The following is a 19,115-nucleotide window of genomic DNA, read 5'->3' on the forward strand; positions in this document are numbered from 1 at the left end:
CTAATTTGAAGGAATAGTTTCAACAAGAACATTGATGTGACCCTAAATAACTAAATCCAAGAATTGTTCTTTGCTTAATATGATAGGGAAATTCATCTTCTCTTATCATGTACCCACCCCCCTAAGTGGCATTAAGGAGGTGAGTTAATGGAATTTTTCCTCTTTAAGTACTATTATACAATATCTTTTGAGCTTATACATGTGTTCTACTTAACAAGAACTTTCCAACCATTGTTTTCTTGCTTAATTATGAGTTATGCGTAGAAATATATGACCTTCTAAAAATTTCTTCAAGTTCTCTTTTTCTCAACCACACTAGCAATCATACTAGTGATGTGGCAGCAAGTTAACCAAGCATTTGTATTATGTCATGTCACGACTAGTATAATTCACCCTTGGGTTCACAATTGTTGAAACATTCATCTTTGCTTAACGACTTATTGGGTTTGTTCTTTGCTTAATATGATAGGCAAATTCATCTTCTCTTATCATGTACCCATTCCTCTAAGTGGCATTAAGGAGGTGAGTTAATGGATTTTTTTTCCGCTATACATACGATTATAGGGTATATTTTGAGCTTAATGTGTTTTGCTCAACAAGAACTTTCCAATCATTGTAATAAGGCTTAATTATGAGTCATACGTAGAAAGATATGACCTTATAAAGATTTCTTCAAGTTCTCTTTTTTCTCAACCATATTAGTGATCATAATGTTAATGTGACAACAACTTCACCAGGCATATGTACTATCCATGTCACAATTAATATGATTCACCCTTGGGTTCACACTTGATACATTCATCTTTGCTTAAATTCTTGTTGGGTTATGTTGTGCTCTACAACAACCCCCCATTTCTAATCATTTTATTCACAAAATTATCATATGAGATGGGTCCCTTTAGAGTTTGATTGGTATCAATATTGTGTTATTTAAAAAAGGTCCGAAAACCAAAGGAAAATATTATATAAAACCTTTTTAAAAACCCATTTTGATCAAATAAATCAATTCTTAATCATTGCGATAAAGCGATCGCAAGATTGCATATCACAATGACATAAGGAGCATATGTAAATAACACATTGGTTCCCGCCGATGCGATATCGCTATCGGCGATCGGCAATACTCTATGCACATTTTAAAGAGCGCCCCCAGGTCATACCCCCGATGCGATGCGATATCGCAATCGGCAATCGGCGATACACTATCTATGCACATTGTAATGCCCATTCACCCCGATGCGATGCGATTTCGCTATCGGCGATCGGTGGTATGCTATCCATATGTTTATATAATACCAATTCTCCCGATGCGATGCGATATCGCTATCGGCGATCGGGGTTTCAAAATTGTCAACATAAGGTTTAAGTGTTCCCGACGCCCGATTATGATATAGCGCGGATTTCAAAAAAGCCGTTAAAGTGGAGGGATATATTGATCAATTCATATTTAAAGCTTGATCTGTCGAACAATGATTCACCTGCGCACAACCGCCAAAACATCTCTAAGCACGCTTAAAGGAATCATTCAGCCAGTTAATGGTATAATGGGCATTTAAGGATTGGCAGGTTTTAAACGGCCATTTAATGTAATTGTAAGATCTTCCCATGGATCGTATCCGCGGCATTTTTTAGAGTTAATCTCTTAGCACGCTTGGATCGATATATCTTTCCCATATTGGATTTTCATTGTCATCTCTCTGTGTTACGTGTATTTTCGCCTCTGTGCAGAATTCATCCAAAAGAGAAAGCTCAGGCAAAATGGGGAAGAAATCCAAGAAGACCACAGGCGCTTCCGCTGCGCCAGCTGCAGGACAAGCTGTTGCTGACAAAAAGAAGGGATTGATATCTGATACTACATGTTTGGGTCTCGTCAGAACTACTTGGCAAGGCACCTACAACCTGATTGAAGCCGAAGAACCAGAAGCAACAACAGTACAAGCCACTGTGGATTTAACTCGGAAATCTGAGGGTACCCTTAAGGACTTAGCTGACTCCTTCCTTCACCGGATAGCAGCTAGGGAACAAATTCTCCCATACACAGACGTAGTGCAGTGGGCAATTGAAGAAATCCCAATCCTGGATAGAACCTTCAGCACCAGAGACGGGAGAATTTTCAGATCATTCAGGGCGGATGATCTAAGGCAAATGTATCATTTGCCTAAGCCAGAGAAGATATATAATAAGGCGTTCCTGGAGAAATTCGCAAACGAAAATGAAGTTGAATCTGAACCCATCCGGGATTGGAGACAAAATCCGGCAAAGCACAAACATGAGTCTTCTGGTAAGTACTCAGTTGATTCCCTGGCTTCTCCTTATTGCTATGCTGGAATAATGATGTGTAGATTGTGGGGATTGCATGACTCTGCTAATTTTACCATAGAAATGGTTCCCCTAATAGAAGTAGCATGCAATAGTGTAATTATGGATTGGGCCACTATTCTCTCAGATAAGCTAGCCTCAGCTCTTCTTGAATTTAGGAGTAAGACCCGCGTTTCTGAAAGGATAATTCCCCCATTCTATTACAGTGCCTATATCTTAGATACTTTGTGTTTTAATTCTGAATTTCCTGTGCTCGGCTGGAGGTGGAAGCCACAAGACCCCATGCCTATTCACATATACCATCAGAAATTATGGAAGTCCTCCTATAAGCACCATTTGTACCAAGTCTGCAATGGTTTTATGTTACCTGTTCATTATTCTATTTTTGATAAACCTGCTCCCAAGATTTCTTATCAAGCCGGAATTGACTTAACCTCAATAGGAAGATGGTTCGGGGAGGAGAACTTCACTTATGTAAGAGTTTTCGGTAGCCAAGCCGATCCTCATGTTCTCCCTTTATACATACCAGATAAACTGTTGGCAAGAGAAATCTCTTACCAGATTATGGCTGAGAGTGTTACACAGACTCTGAAGAAGAATAAGAAGCAGGGCTGGCCCTCTTTTCCCTTGAGATGTGGTGTCTATACTCTGCATGATCTCAAACATGCAGAAAAGGAAGCCACGAAGATTAAGTCATTGACTCTGGCGACTCTCCCAAATAGGCAGTTTGATCCAAACAAAGTTGCCTATACTGCACTAGAACAGGCCAAATTGACAAAATTTGATCATAAAGAAGATATGTTTGACGACCTGTTCTCTTCAGCTGAGACAATAAATTAGGTTAAAGCATTCGCCAAAGTGAAATATAATGATGAAGGGTTGACTGAATTTAATAAACTTAGAGAACAGAGGTTGCAAACTCTGCCTCTAGATTTATTAGCAACAACCCCAGCGACATTGTCAAGTGAGCCTGATCGGCAATAGTCAAAGGAACCTTCGGTTATAACAAAGGATCAGAAGAAGGAACAGGAGGAAAAGCAGAAGAGAGAGCAAGAGGAGAAGCAGAAGAAAGAGCAAGAAAAAGTGCGGAAGGAGTCCCAAGCTGAAAAGCAAAAACAAACCACCATTGATGTCAATATAGATACTCATATTGACCCTAAATTGCTCCAGGAATGGAAGCAATTTGATTCCATCATCAGTGGGTTGGAATGTTCAAAGGACATAGATACTTCCAAGACAACGGATACACAGGACATCACTTCATCACAGGTTCTGAGTGGAACCAGCGGCCCACCCATTTCTAAAGAGGTTGAGATAATACCAAAGGACCCCTCCGACCAAATCATTTTGCAGGTAGAAGATATTCCTCCCCTGGATGTCTTCTACAGCCCAAGGCATAAAGCAGTGGTTAAACGACAAAGGAAAAGAAGAAGGATTGATCAACCTTCCCTTTTCCCAGAGCAAACTGTTACGGGCAATGTGGTTTGGAAGGAGGAATTTGACCCCTCCGATGACCTGAAAAAACTGTCACAGTATGCGGGAGCCTATTCGGCAGCGACAATTGATAAGGCATCGGAGGTAAGTCTTCTCCTGAAAACCAAGGATCAAGAGATTTTCTCATTACAGGCACAGTTAGCTGAGACAAAGGAGAAGGCAGAGCAGGCAGAGCAGCAATTGTTGATGCAACAACAATTAAACAGTCAACTAACTCAACAATTGCAGGCAGAAAAGCAAAGGATCGACCCAAGCGTGATCCAGAAACAGAAAGAATTATCAGAGGCATTGGCACAATTAAAGGCAGCAAATGAGCAAATGATGAAAACAAAAGATGAGCAAATTGCTCAATTGTCATCACAGCTCGAAAAAATAAAGGGCATTCCACAAGTGGCTGAATTTAGAGCAGAAGAATTGCAAATAAACACTGCATTAATATCCCAAATTAAGCTTCTATGTCAACAAATCGCCCAGGTAGAGCTACTGTGTGAATTAACGGCATCCATAAATAAGCAATTAGAGAAGGCCAGAACTGAATTGGATCAAGCTGAAGAAACCATAGCTGCATTTCTTGACTGGCAAGATTCTGATCAAGGACAAGCGGCGAATTTGCCCAGGATCCTAGAACCACATAAAGATATACTCTTCACAGAATGGCAGTCCCAGTTAATGAAAGCAGAGAGGGCGGCTTCAAGATGTAAATCAACTTCCAGCAATCTAGTTGAACTAGTTAATAATACTCTCTACTTATCAAATATGATTTCCCAATGTACACCAGGAAAGTTGACAACTTTGAAAACATTGGAGCAATCATGTTATCCAGATCTAGAAGAAAAAGGGAGATTAATCGCTGGGATTAACAGTTTAACCTGGGATACATATTGGTTCTTCCTGGTAAAGCCGCATTCACAGAGAGCCGCCCTTAAGTGCCTAACAGATGCAATCGGGTATATTATTCCCGATATTCAGGATGCCACCTATGCCGCCCAGCTCAGCTCACGCCTCAACAAACCACCTGAAGTAGAGCCAATGCTTGCGATAAGTCAGCTCAGATATAAAGGCAAGCAGCCTACTTGATGAATCATGCCGCCGATTGCCAGATCGCTAAGGAAAATAGGATCAAAAATTATTGATACCAATTAAGTAGGATTTCTGTTTTATAGATAGGTAGATTAATTAAGTATTTATAGACCATTTCATTGTTTTGGAAAGGGTCGTAAAGTTTTGTACCAGACTTAAAGACTGAAGTTTGCACTATTGTGCTTCAGTCAATATTCTTTTATGAAACTGGACCAGTTGTTCTTAATTCGACAAGGAAGCTTTTTATGCAATTGTGCACTATTGTCTTTGTTGAGAATGTTTCTGCGTTGAAGGGAGAATTACAAGTAGCGATTGATATTGGGAGTGTCAAGCAGCTCATATGGTATTTCTATCTATGTCTGAATTCATTCCTTTCATATGAATTGTTATGTGATTATCCTTGCTATTATTGATTATATGCATGCGTTGTAACAGCAGATCTACATTCCTTCCACTATTGGATGTTTTATGATGTGCATTTCTTTTAATCATGTATATGTCAATGATATAAATGATAAGTGTGGTAATATCGCTTTAATCGCTTTGCTTAACTATTTAAGCATAGTAATCATGAATGAAATAATGTCCATGTCTGTTAAATGGAGTCATCTATATGCCTGTTTATAGACACAGACCATCAAGCGCTGCACTTTAAAGTTCAATAAGTTCCCAGGATAGGTCATGGTTATTGTATTCTTGTTAATAGATTTAGTTATTCGCCTATCACTAGCTTGGTTAATAAATCATCCATTCATCCCGTTTATCCACTTTTGGGAAACTGGTCCCATTATCCCCAGTCGGAGCCACTATTCCAAATGGAAAAGGAGTTGTACTAAGGTCCGGACCGGGTGGTTATCTCCAATGTTGTTGCAGCGATTTTCGAGGCATCAACAGGTTATAAAGTTACTCCTCCATAATTCTATCACATTCTCACCAATCTTCTCATTGCACCAAGACTTTTAAACCATGTGATACAATTCACTTGAACATTTTATCTATGTAATATGTCACGTAGGGGGAAATTTTATCCTATACAATGTCACATCACACAACTTTTCTTTGTATGCATCCTACTTTTCCTTGTGTCTTCTATGTCCCCCACTCTTCCTCCTTTCTCTTTTCTTCCCCTGTCCCTTATATTTTCCTTTATTTTCATTTCTCTCTTTCTTTATTGCATGATGAAACTATTTTATTTTGTGGAAATCCCCTTTCCTCATATTTATCACATCTACAAAGACTATAGAAATGAAACAACCAAACAAAGTTTGTCATGTGTCAACCTCAAAGTTTACAAGAGGTGCAACAACCAATTAGAGCATGCCACATCTCCTCGTCAAAGTTTTAAATGATACGACAATGTGACACATGCCACAGGACAAAGATTTCTCAATTCATGATATTCTAATGAGGGTCTACCACATGTCCCTTAAAAATTACATGGCCTCTGTCATATTGCACGATTTTGTTTTGTGCAATATAACCTATATCACATAAAAATAATTCCATGCAGTATAGAAAAGCATTAAGAAAGCCTTGAAAACCTTCTAATTTTTTATTAACTTATGCCTAAGTGTTTTCCATAGGGTGAGGCACTTCTCTAATACCCTTAGGCTTCCATAAAACTCAAAAAAAGGCATGAATACTTCTGCAAGGAAAATTATCTTTCTAAACTGCACAGTTGTACGAGGAAAAATATCTTTGTGATTTGTGTATAAGCTCCTCCTTGATATGTTGTTCCTACAACAAGATCTCACACAAACTTATGCTCACAATTATGATACAATGATTGCCTTCATCCTCCTTTTAAGACTTTTGACTCATGATATAACTAGAAAGTTAAGTTTTAGAACTCAGACTTGTGATTCATTTGTTAACAAAGTCAAACTAACTCTTGTAACTTGTCCTTGCCTCAATTAGACATTGAAGATATCACTCTTTTTTTCCAAACATAAACTCACACTTAGAGAACAATAAAACTTAGCCTCCAATTTCTTCGCATGAGTTTATTACTCCATGAAATTGTACTCGAACTCATGCATGCTAAAGAAGGATTGGTATAGGTATTACTTGACTGATGCACAAGTCAAGAAGACATTTCTAGCTATTATTTTCAACAAGGTGTTACCAAAGGCAACAATAAATCCTAATTTAATTTGTCCTTAAATTAAATTAGGAATTAAAATGAAATTCTATTATCATAGCAACTTGTAATAGTTAACTAAGTTAACTAAGTTAGAGCAGAGACGATGCTTCAACTCGGAAAACGCCTTTTGTTGTGTTTTGGACCAAAAAAACTTTTCTTTCTCTCTGCCCTTGGTGACTTGACTGAAAGGCCAAGTGATATGACAGAATCCCAACACGAACCCGCAGTAGAAATTGTCAAGACCCAGAAAGTTGCAGAGCTCTGTTAGAGTAGTTGGGGTTGGACAATCCCGAATGACATGTATGTTGGCTGGGTCCACATGCACACCCCACTCATCAATGATGTACCCTAGATATTGAACCTAGGTCATGCCAAAAGTGCATTTCTCCAAATTGGCACACAACTTGTGTTGTCACAAGGTTTGAAGGACCTGTTGAATATGGTGGAGGGGATCTTCCCAACTCTAGCTGATGATCAAGATGTAATCTAAATACACAACCATGAATGCGTTGGTGAAGGGTCACAAGATGTCATACATCAATTTCATGAAGGTTGTGGGAGCATTCGTCAACTTGAAAGGCATGTCCAACCATTTGAAAAGGCCCTCCTTAGATTTGAAGGCAGTCTTCCACACATCAGAGGGTTCGATAGGAACCTGGTGATAACCAGACTTCAAGTCAATCTTGTTGAGATATTTTTACCCCTTGATCTGGTCCAGAAGGTCATCAATCTATGGAATTAGGTACCTATTATGAACAATGATCTTGTTCAGCATCCGATAGTCAATAAAAAGTCTCTAAGTCCCATCTTTCTTCTGTACCAATAAAATCAAGCTCCAACAAGGTGATGAGCTTGGCCTGATGTTCCCTTTCTACAAAAACTCATGAATCTGCCTCTTGATCTCATCATTCTCTAGAACAGAGCGTCAATTGATCGGCCCATTAGGTAGTGGCGCACCCGGGGTCAAATCAATGGAGTGCTTTACCTGAAAGTGCAAAGGCACCCCCGTAGGTGAGGCGAAAATGTCCCTATACTCCTCCACGAACTTGTCCATCTATTGTTGCTTTACAGAGGAGCCTTGTCTGGAATCTGTGGCCACAACCTTCTTCTTTCCCTGAGGGAGAATCATAAGGAAAAGAAATTTCCTAGTCTAGGAAATGATCTTACTGCATTTCTTTGCTGTGATCAAAGAGATGACGATAGGCGGGGCTACCTCTGGTATCTTATACAACTTATTGTCCAAAGTAATAATCACAGAGCGAGGTCTAGACTCATATACATCATGGCACTTCCACAAGTATGGTTTTCTTAATAAGACATCATAAACTTCAAGAAGAGCAACATCACACAGTACATCATCCGTGAAGGGCTCGATGTTGTAGGGAAGGTGGCACTGTTGGCTGACACGAAGATCTCGTCCTTAGTGAAGCCACCCGATGGTGTACCGTTGCGAATGTGTTGTTGTTGGTAGGCCCAGCTGCTTCACGGACTAGGTAGAAGTGAGGTTCTTTTTTCTCCCATTGTCGACAATGAACTGCAGCAGAGAACCCTTCACCCACAATTTTGTGAGTGGAAGAGGCATTCGCCCTCCTCTGGATCTTCAGGTTCATTCTTCTGGATTTTGGTGGTGACCACGGTGGCACTAGGCTCCGCGGCAATGATCTACTTCTCTTTGTCGTTCCTCTTGTAAGGTTTTGACTCAGAGTCGGAACATGCATCTGAATCGGAAGCCTTCAGCTCGGACACCAGTGACTGCTTGGCCTAACACTCACTTGTGTTGTGAGTGGAGCTCCTATGGAATTCATACCATTTTCCCATTTCCTTCTTTGTCTTCATGGTGTTTTTATTTCCTTATGGCTTCGGTGGTTGTCCTAGGTCACCCCACCTTGGTTTGGCCTTTGCTCTATGGTTTGGGGTGCCTTTTCCTTACTTCGGATTCACAGATCCAAAATCTTGCTTCTTCTCTTTAAACTTCTACTCAATCTTGACATCATATCATTATGTTGTGTCGAGCGAGGAGATGTCCAAGAACTCCATCTTGTCTTGGATGTACTGGTGTATACAGTCCCAGTACTTGAGTATGAAATGCCGCTCATAATCCTTGATACCAAACTTCGTGCGGAGGATATGGAAAACATTTGTGAACTTCAGTACATCTTGGTCCCTTCCCTGCCATAGCATGGTCCACTTTATGTATTTATCTTCATAGCTCCCGACAGGGTAATATTGTTCCATGATGGCATCTAAGAAAGAATCCCAAGTGGGTGCGGCTGAAAATAGTGAGGATTACCTCTAGGTCTTTTGTTCACAATAGGTTTCCCACCAGTTCTCGACGTACGGGGTGGCTTTGAGAAGTGAAAAAGTAATATTTTCCTGATTGGAAATGTCATGAACTGAAAAATATCCTTCCAACAGATTCAACCATTTATCTATGACGTCTATATAAATCTGGCCCTCAAATATGGGAATATCAAAGTTAACTTGTAGCTTAAAATGAGTAGTGCCTCCAAGTGGTTGATGGATGAATATGTGCCACCTGTGGGTAACCGTCACAGGATCTATGCAAAATTATCCATCATCACGTTCCTATGTCGCGCGAGGGCTTCCTCGATCAATATTTTGAAAGTATCTCTTGCCCCCTCATCTTTTTTTTCTTCCACCATAGGAGGTCGTTGGGGTTTGTGAGGTTGGTCTTGCAAAGGTTCAACCAAATTGAGCCCTAACTCCTTATACCTTGACCTTGTTAGGGACATGCAAAGAAAAATAGAGAAAGAGCAAATCGTTCTAATACACTAATCCAAAATTAAACAAGAACGCAACAAATTAGAGATATAACCATAAATACATAGATTCAGTAGAAATAACACTTCTTTTCATTACTATCAACATATTAGAATATGCTTACAAACAGAATGGAAATAAACTAGCTTGGGTGATGGTAGCTTATCTCTGAGAAGATATGGGGCGACTACATGCCTCTAAATTGTGTTACAATGAATCTCAAGGGCCTATTTCTTATTGAACAATAACATAAAACCCTAAACAACCAAAACCCTAACCCCAAGAGATGTAATGCCAAGAGTTTGTGGGCCCCGTTGGGGTTAGTTGGGTAGCCAACTTCTTGGGGTTGTAACTTGGCCATATTATCTTTGTTTGGCACGTACGATACCTTCTTGGAAAGGTCTCTCCAAGTACTACAATATTTGTGGCAGACCCTTACCTATGGTTATGGGCCTGTAACGGACCTAAAAAAATACGTCATTTAGGAGGTCAAAACTGCTCCGCAAATTCAGGACCCGAAAAATTGCTCAAAATAGTAAATGTTGAAATAAACAAGGAAACAGAAACCAACTGAAGGTCTAGGTGGAATAGGTGGTTGGCCACCAATATCCACCTGGATTAGTGTAAAACTTGGCATGAATTATGGTAAAAACAAATGTGGATGCAACAACAGATGTAGAAAAGGACACAAACTTGGAAGTAAAAAGGAGGAAAACTTGGATGCAAAATAAGATGCAAAAAGAGATGTAAACATGGACACAAACATGGGTGCAACAGTGAACACAAAATTAGATGAAAAAGTGGATGCAACAGAAGTGGATGCAAAAGTAGATGTAAAATGAGATGTAAAGCCTGACATAAAAGTGGATGCAACAGGGGATGAAAAAAGACATATTTGATGCAAACTTGGACACAAAAGAGGATGCAAATGTGGATACAAAAGTGGAAAATGTGAGTTGCAACGATAATCACAAGATATGGCACAAATTGTGGCACAACAAAAGTGGATGCAAAAGTGGATGTAACAACAAACACACAGAAAATGCAAACTAGGATACAAAACAAGATGAAAAAAGGGATGTAAAACTAGATGCAAACATGGGTGCAACAGGTGAAAAAAAATTGGATGCAAAAAATGGGTGCAATGGAAGTAGATACAAAAAATATGCAAAACCCAATGCATAAAACCGACACAAAAGTGGATGCAAAAAGAGATACAATATTTGATGCAAAAGAGGATGCGAACATGGATGCAAAATTGGAAGCAAACGTGGTGATGAGGCTTATCAATAGGTAAACTATAAGGACCTTAATGCCACTCTCCAGCTTATTAAAATCAACTTTTCTCACATTTCTTTACATATTTTATTATATTTTGCTTAGTGAGAAGGGTAAAGATGAGATGTTATGTCATGTGGCCTAATGTGCATTAATTGCAGGATTTGGAGCAATTTTGGCTAATTTAAGTGCAGGAAATCAAAGTACACAAGAAAGAGGGATTTTAGGAGATTGGATCTCCCCCCTTGACTCCTCAATCACTTGAAGATTCCTCCACCAGATCTCATCATATCAGAGTTACATGCAGCCAAGCCCACCGAGGTCATTAGCAGCCAAGCTAGTGATAGTTGAAGACAAGTTGATCTCGAGTTGGGAGACAAGCCTCCCTAATTTTAAGGAAGTTGTTGGTAGCTTCAGTTGTATAAATAAGAAGGCCTAGGGCCTCATTAGGATTCGACTTTTTTTGTTGTAGCCAAGAGGCATTTTCAAGCTAAGACATTGTGACTGATAACTCTTATGTATTTTTGATATTTTGATAAAAATGAAAAGCATTCCCTTGATCCAGCACTGAGTTAAATCAGAGGGTTGAACATCTTGGGTTAGGGACCAACCCTAGCAACATAGGTTCCTCTTTCTATACATGTATACTTAGATTACATTCATATTTGGAAGTTGAAGTGATTTTGGTTTTGTTTAAACTTCAAGTATTTGGATGATTACTCAGTTTGCTTCCATTTGTTGATAGATAGATCAGTGGTACAATAGTGTCAGTAAACACTTCAAAAAATATTGTGATAGTGGCCTCTGCCTCATCTCCCTTATGGGATCATGGTTTGAGGGTTCCATTCACACAGCCCAAAAACAGATTTATTGTTTGATCACTGCATAACTTAGGATTTCTTGTTGCATAAATCATTGTTTCCAAATTTCTTAGAATTACCTGCAATTGCCATTTTGGTCTTTTGAGTTTGTTATGGTTTAGAAGCACTTTCATTCATAAACTTAGCCATTAGCTATTAATAAATATGTTTTCCTCAATTCAACTCATCTTTTCCATATATAAATGAAGTTGTGCATAAATGAAGAAAAGAATGTATGTTGTTGTCGGAGTTTCTAATCTACAGGGAGACCTCATCTCTTCAGCATCATCCAATTCTTCTCCACTTACGCTGCCAAAATCCACCAAACCCTTATCTGAATTCCTTTTTTGTAGTGAAGTGGACATTTTCCTTGAGAAATTACAACCATCCTGAAGCCTTGGACTGAGCCTTGGGTAGTTTGCACCTCCTATGTGCCTTATTTCCCCATCAGACACCTTTCCCACACTTCGTTCTACCTTTCCTGCCTCCCTATAATCTTTCGGCCTGTTTCCTATAGTAAAAAAGGGCATCCTGTAGTAGAACTAGGACATCTTGTAGTACTACAGGAAACCCTGTAGCAACCTATTTTAAGCTCGAATTGAGTAGAAATGGTCATATGAGCTTAGGTTAGGCCTCCACTTGGCTTCCATACCCTCGACACCATTCCAAACCTGTTTCCCCATACCTGTCTCCCCTGCCAAAGAACAAATTGGTTAAATTAGCATTTGCATTCATAAAACTAAAAATCAAAAAGGCTTTTTCTGCAATTTCTAGTTAGCACATGCATGCAACAGTCACAGTAGTTCTTAGATAAAATTCCATGCTCATTTAGTCCAGATAACTAGATGTTATATGCAAGGTTAAGTTAGGTCTCTTTTGCAAGCAATATGTGTAGATGCTTAGCTAGATGATTTCATGTCACTTTATAGCACCTTCCAATTCAGCACTTCCATTTCCTAGAGTAGGCAACATTCCCTTTCTGCATTAAGAGTAATTTTCCCTTTGTCATTTGGTAGTCAAATTCCTTCTAGTCAATAGAAGATTGGTTTGAAAAACCCTAGTGGTTTATTTCCCCAGTTGAAAAGTGACAAGAGTAGACCATTACATCTACTGTGTATACAACATTGTCACCTCCAAGTTTGTACGAACCCCAGGTTGATGAAGTAAAGCTGCTAGCCCTAGCAATTGCAACATTCTTGCTGCAATATTGGAGCTCATCACTTTTTGGCGCTGTTGTCGGGGAGGTGTCTAAGTAGATGTGATTTATTATTTCCTTTTTCCCCATTCAACAAATAGTTGCAATCTTTGCTTTCTTTCCAATTCTGCAAGTAGTTCCATTCAACAAATAGTTGCAATATTTTCTTTCTTTCCAGCTCAAAAAATAGTTGCAAATCTTTGCTTTCTTTCTATTCCTCAAGTAATTCTAAAAAAGAAACTAAAAAAAACAAGTTCCTTTCATTCCAGAGATCTTTGAAGAGCCTATTGGGGAAGAAGAAGAAGAGACCATTCCACCAACCTACACCATGGCTGAAAATAGAAATGGGATTGAAGACAGAGAAGGAGTTGAAAATAGATCTGAGGGTGCTTTTCCCATCAGAGAAACTAATGGAGATGCTAGGATGAAAAACATAAGCCCCTCTTCCCTTCCTCACTTCCATGGCTTGACCTCAGAGGATCTAGATACCTTTTTATTTGAGTTTGTTGTCATATGCAGAACTAATGATTATACCTCTGATGACCATAAGTTGAAATTATTTCCATCCACCCTCAAAGATGCAGCCTTGCGTTGGTTCATGGGTTTACCTGGGGACAACATCACCACCTGGTATCAAATGCAACAAGCCTTCAACAATAAGTACAGGGATTATTTCCGGTCCAAAGATACCAAAGGGTAAATTTTTAGAATGACCTTGGGACATGATGAGTCTTTGGAAGATTATGAGGAAATGTTCCAACTTAGCTACAAAAGTTCCAGATGCACCCTAGATCCTGAATCACTTAAGCTAGTCCTTCTTAGAGGGATCGGTGAAGATCTCCTATAAACCCTATGGGACATTTATCAGTTACCCTATGATGATATGAAGACAGTTTTCAAAAATCATTCTAGGGTAGCCAAAAAGAAGGGTAGGGCTAGTCAAGCTTTGGCCAGTTCATCCTCCTCTAACACATCCATAAAAAGTGAAATCGGGAACAGGTTGGAAGACTTCAAGAGTGAAATTTTGCATACCCTTTCTCTGCAAATGGACACCATGCAGATCAAGAGGAAGCAGGAGGAAGCGGAAAGAGCCTTAGTTGTCTTCTGCCCTAGATGCACCAGAAGGCATCCTAGAAATGAATGTCCATTGAATATTATAGAGATCTGCTTGGTCTGTGAGGAGAATCACTCCACAGACAAGTGACCTTCTCTGCCTGGATTGAAAGTTGTGTATCAAGGAACTGAAGGGGGGATTGAACAACTCTACTATAACAACCAAAGGAGGCATCAAGGAGCTCGAATATACCAACAAGGCATGCAATGGGAATCCTATTCATATTACAACCCTAACTTGAATGCATCCATTCCCCCTTGGTGCCCTCCTGCTCATCCTTCATGGTCCACACCTTCTCCCTGGTATTTTGCACCTCAATACCATTCCCAACCTACCAATCAATCATTTCAGCCATATACTCCTCCACAACCTCAGTGGAATGCACCATCCTAGGGGTGGAGGCCCCCATACAACCAATCTCCAGCCTTACTGCCTCCACCTCCATCTCAACCACAACTGCTTCACCATGCTCCACCTGAGCAACCTCATATGCCTTCTCAACCAAATCTAGACCTGAAAAAAAGACAAGCACAATAGATCTACAGTGGGGAAACATCTTACCCTTCCTATGTTGTGGAAATTCAAGAAATCAACCTCAGGTCTAGAAGAGTGCTTCCAGATAATCAACCTCCATCTCCACCTAAGGAGATTGAAGAGTAAAAGGAGGAGAGTGTTCCTTAAGCCAATCCACCTCCTTTTCCTAAGAGATTAATCCATCCTATCTAGCATATCCCAAAATAGACTGAACTTCTGGGTGAATTGAAAAACTTGTGTGTTAAAATCCAACTCCTTCAAGTCAAAGATGTCCTCATCTACAACAAGTTAATCAAGGAGAAATGCTTCAAACATCATGGGAGGCGAAAGAAAGACACCCCTGCCATTAATGTCATTAGACAACTGCCTGAATTAATGTTGGGGCGGGTGATTTTCCCGAAGTATCTAGATCCTAGAAGTCCTGTGCTAGATGTGCACATCGATGGTATCATTGTCCCCCATACCTTGATCCATCTTGGGGCTGCCATCAATGTGATGGCTAAGGAGACTATGCTTAAACTGAATCTCCAAGGATCATTAATAAGACCACAACAGTCTTGCAGCTTGCATGACAGGTCCGCAGTAGATTTTAAGGGAGTTTTTTAGGATGTGATGGTATCCATTGATTCCTGGGAATACCCTACTAATTTCTTAGTTCTCTGACCTAAGGCCAAGTTCAATGGTTATCCTCTCATCCTTGGAAGGCCATGGTTAGCCATTTTTTATGCTTACATAAGTTGCAGGGTTGGGAATATGACCATTAAAAATGGGCATTTGTCCAAACAATTGGTTTTGTACCCTCCTTCTCAACCATCTCTGGAGCATGAATTACCTTTATGGTTAGAAGAGGAGGAGGAATATGAAGTCTACTCTTCCCCAATCTATACCCTAAATGCTGCTATAGGAGGCGGGCAACCTGATGAAGATGACTTGATTGAGAAAATCCTCCAGAATCAGCCCCCCAACACTAGGTTTCTTGAGGATTTAGTAAAGAAAGTTGAAGATAACCCTTGGACCAATTTTTGCCCAGCTCACTCAAGTCCTACTCGTGTCAAGATGATAGAATTTGGTCCAAAAAGAACATTGAAAATCAACCCCTCTCTTTGCACATCAGGAATGGGAGTTATGTGACATGCTAAGAAAGCATTTGGATGCCTTTGCCTAGAGTTATAAGGAAATTAAGGGAGCGCACCCTTCGCTGTGTACTCTCCACATTTACATTAAGGAAGGTTGCAAGCCAATGCACCAACCTCAGAGGATAATGAACCCAACCCTCAAGGATATAGTCAAAGAAGAACTGCAGAAGTTGTTGGATGCAAGGTTCATTTACCCCATCTCAGATAGTGAGTGGGTGTCTCCTCTGGCTCTAGTTCCAAACAAAAATGGGAAGTGGAGGATCTGTGTGGACTACAGAGAGCTAAACAAAGCCACAAAAAAGGACGATTTCCCTCAACCTTTCGTTAGCCAAGTATTAGATGGTCTGGTAGGAAAGAATTTCTTCTCTATCCTGGATGGATTCATTGGTTACAATCAGATCCAGATCAGCCCAGAGGACCAAGATAAAACCATCTTCACCTGTCCTTCAAGTACCTTTTCTTATAGGGTACTTCCTTTTGTATTATGAAATGCCCTTGCCCTTTTTTAGAGGGCAGTCCTAAGCATCTTCTCAGAGTTATTCCATGACTCTGTGGAAATTTATATGGATGATTTCACCCCCTATGGGAGTGAATTCTTGGAGGCTCCCTCTAACTTGGGAAAATGATTAAATAAATGCATTGAAATGAACTTATCCCTTAGTTCTTAGAAGTGTGAGTTCTTGATGATTGCAAGGATTGTTCTAGGTCACTCAATATCCCAGGAAGGATTGCAAGTGGACCCAAATAAAATTGCTATCATAAAGAGGATCCCTACTCCTCAGAAACAGAGGGATGTCAAAAGTTTTAGTTGGATACTATAAGAGATTTGTCAAGGCCTTCAGCAAAGTAGCCTCACCTTTGTTTGGACTATTGGCCAAGGACTCAGAATTTTTATGGTAAAAAAGCTGCCAAGGGGCCCTAGAAACCCTAAAGAACAAGTTGACTACTGCACCTATACTCTAAGGCCCAAATTGGGCTCTTCCTTTCCACATCCATGTTGATGCGTTTGACAAAGCTATAGGAGCAACTCTAGGCCAGCTAGATGACAAGTTAACTTATTTCATTTACTTCATCAGCAAAAATTTGTCCAAGGTTGAATTGAAATATATTATGACTGAAAAATAGCTCCTAATTGTTTTCCATTCCTTGAATAAATTTAGACAATACATCACTGCTTACCAGACCTTTGTACATACTGACCATGTTGCTATTAAATATTTGATGAACAAGCCTGATGTGAATGCCTGGATTATTAGATGGTTTCTTTTGTTACAACAGTTTGATCTAACTATCATTGATAAGCTTGGTAGAGAAAATATAGTTGCATATTTTTTGTCTAGACTGGATTTGCTTGCGGGTGAGGAAGGAATGGTTGATGATCAACTACCTGATGAGAATTTATTCACCATTTCAGTTCTCTCTCTGTGGTTTTCTAACATAGCCAATTTCTTAGTGGCTGCACAATTCCCTCTAAATTTGTCCTCCAAGGAAAAGAGTAGAATTATAAGGAAAAACACACCATTCACTTGGATTGGGGGAAATCTCTTCAAGCTAGGCCCAGATCAAATTCAAAGAAGATGTGTCATGGAGGAGGAAGTTTTTGACATCGTTATGGCTTGTGATGATGGGCCTTTTGGAGGTCACTTTGCAGCCAACAAGACAACCTTCAAGGTACTACAAGCTGGCTACTATTGGCCCACTCTCCACCAAGATGCAAAGAGATATCCTAGACCGGTGCCAAAGAATGGGGAAACCTACTCCCAGGGATAAAATTCCTTTGCAATCTCAAGTGAATTTTGAGCCATTTGACAAGTGGGGCATGGATTTCATTAGGCCCATCGATCCACCATCAGGACAGAAAAAGTACATAATTGTGTGCATTGATTACATGACAAAGTGGGCTAAAACCAAGGTTGTGAAGGTAGCCACAGAAGAGAAAGTGGTTGAGTTCTTTAGGGAGAATGTGTTTTACAAGTTCATTTACCCTAAAGAGCTAGTCACTTATTAGAGCACTCAATTCACCTCACACTTGATTGAGAATTTTTTGAGCTAGCATAAAATCAAGCACGGGAAGTAAACTCATTACCACCCTCAAACCAATGGACAAGTAGAGGTTACCAACAGAGCATTGGAAAGCATTCTCACAAAGGTGGTGAGTAGCAACAGGAAATATTGGGCTAACAGAATAGTGGAGGCCACTTGGGCCTATAATACAACTTGGAAGGCAACCACTGGCTTCACCCCTTATGATTTGGTCTATGGGAAGAAGGTTTTGCTCTCCATTGAGTTTGAGTACAACACTTTGAGAACGGCAGCATAGTTGGATTTGGATGTTACAAAGGCACAACAAGAGAGGTTGCTCCAGCTCAATGAGTTAGATGAATTCAGGATGCAGGCCCTCCTACACATAGAGGTGACTCATGTACAAAGAAAAGTTTAGCATGACAAAAATATCAAAGACAAAGTTTTTCAAGAGGGTGATTCAGCTCTATTATATGACTCCAGGTTCAAGGATTTCAAAGGCAAATTGAAGACCAGATGGTTTGGCCCATATGTGATAGAAAATTTCCATGACAATGGGGTTTTTCAAATAAGAACCACTGATGAAGAAGGTATCCCCTTGCTTGTCAATAGGTACAGATTGAAAGCCTAAAAAAGACCTTTTTCAAAGGAAGAGTTTGTCAGTAGTATCAGTAAGGCAATGATGGTGATTGGAGGTGTCTCACCCTCCACCTCACCAAATTCTTGAAGATTGTTTTATTTTTGAAAAAAAATGAAAAAGGAGAAAAACCCAATAAGGGACCTAAGTCAAAACCTCCATGAGGCACCTAAGGCCAACTTGTGGGTTGAAAACCTCCTTAAGGCAGCCCAAGAGTGAAAAAAGGAAAAATAAAATATCTTTGGGTGAAATCCTCCTTTGAGACACCTAGGGAAGGAAAACAGGTTGAAAGCCTCCTTTGAGATGACTTGTGTGTCTTCCAAAAAAAACATAAAACACAAAAATGCTATGGCAGGGACCTCAAACCTGCCCACTAATAAAAGTTTGTGATTTTTCAGGTTTTCAAGGCAACAAAGGACACCAATTTCAGAGGGAAGCAAGCCAAGCCACACCCCATTCTTCCTTCATTCATTTCATATCTCACATGCCCACCATGTCTCCAACATCCATTCTCATCTCCAA

Source organism: Pinus tabuliformis, chromosome 4_1 (assembly GCF_031772625.1).
Source record: "Pinus tabuliformis cultivar Carrire ecotype Pingquan chromosome 4_1, CPIR1, whole genome shotgun sequence".
Taxonomy (NCBI): Eukaryota; Viridiplantae; Streptophyta; class Pinopsida; order Pinales; family Pinaceae; genus Pinus; species Pinus tabuliformis.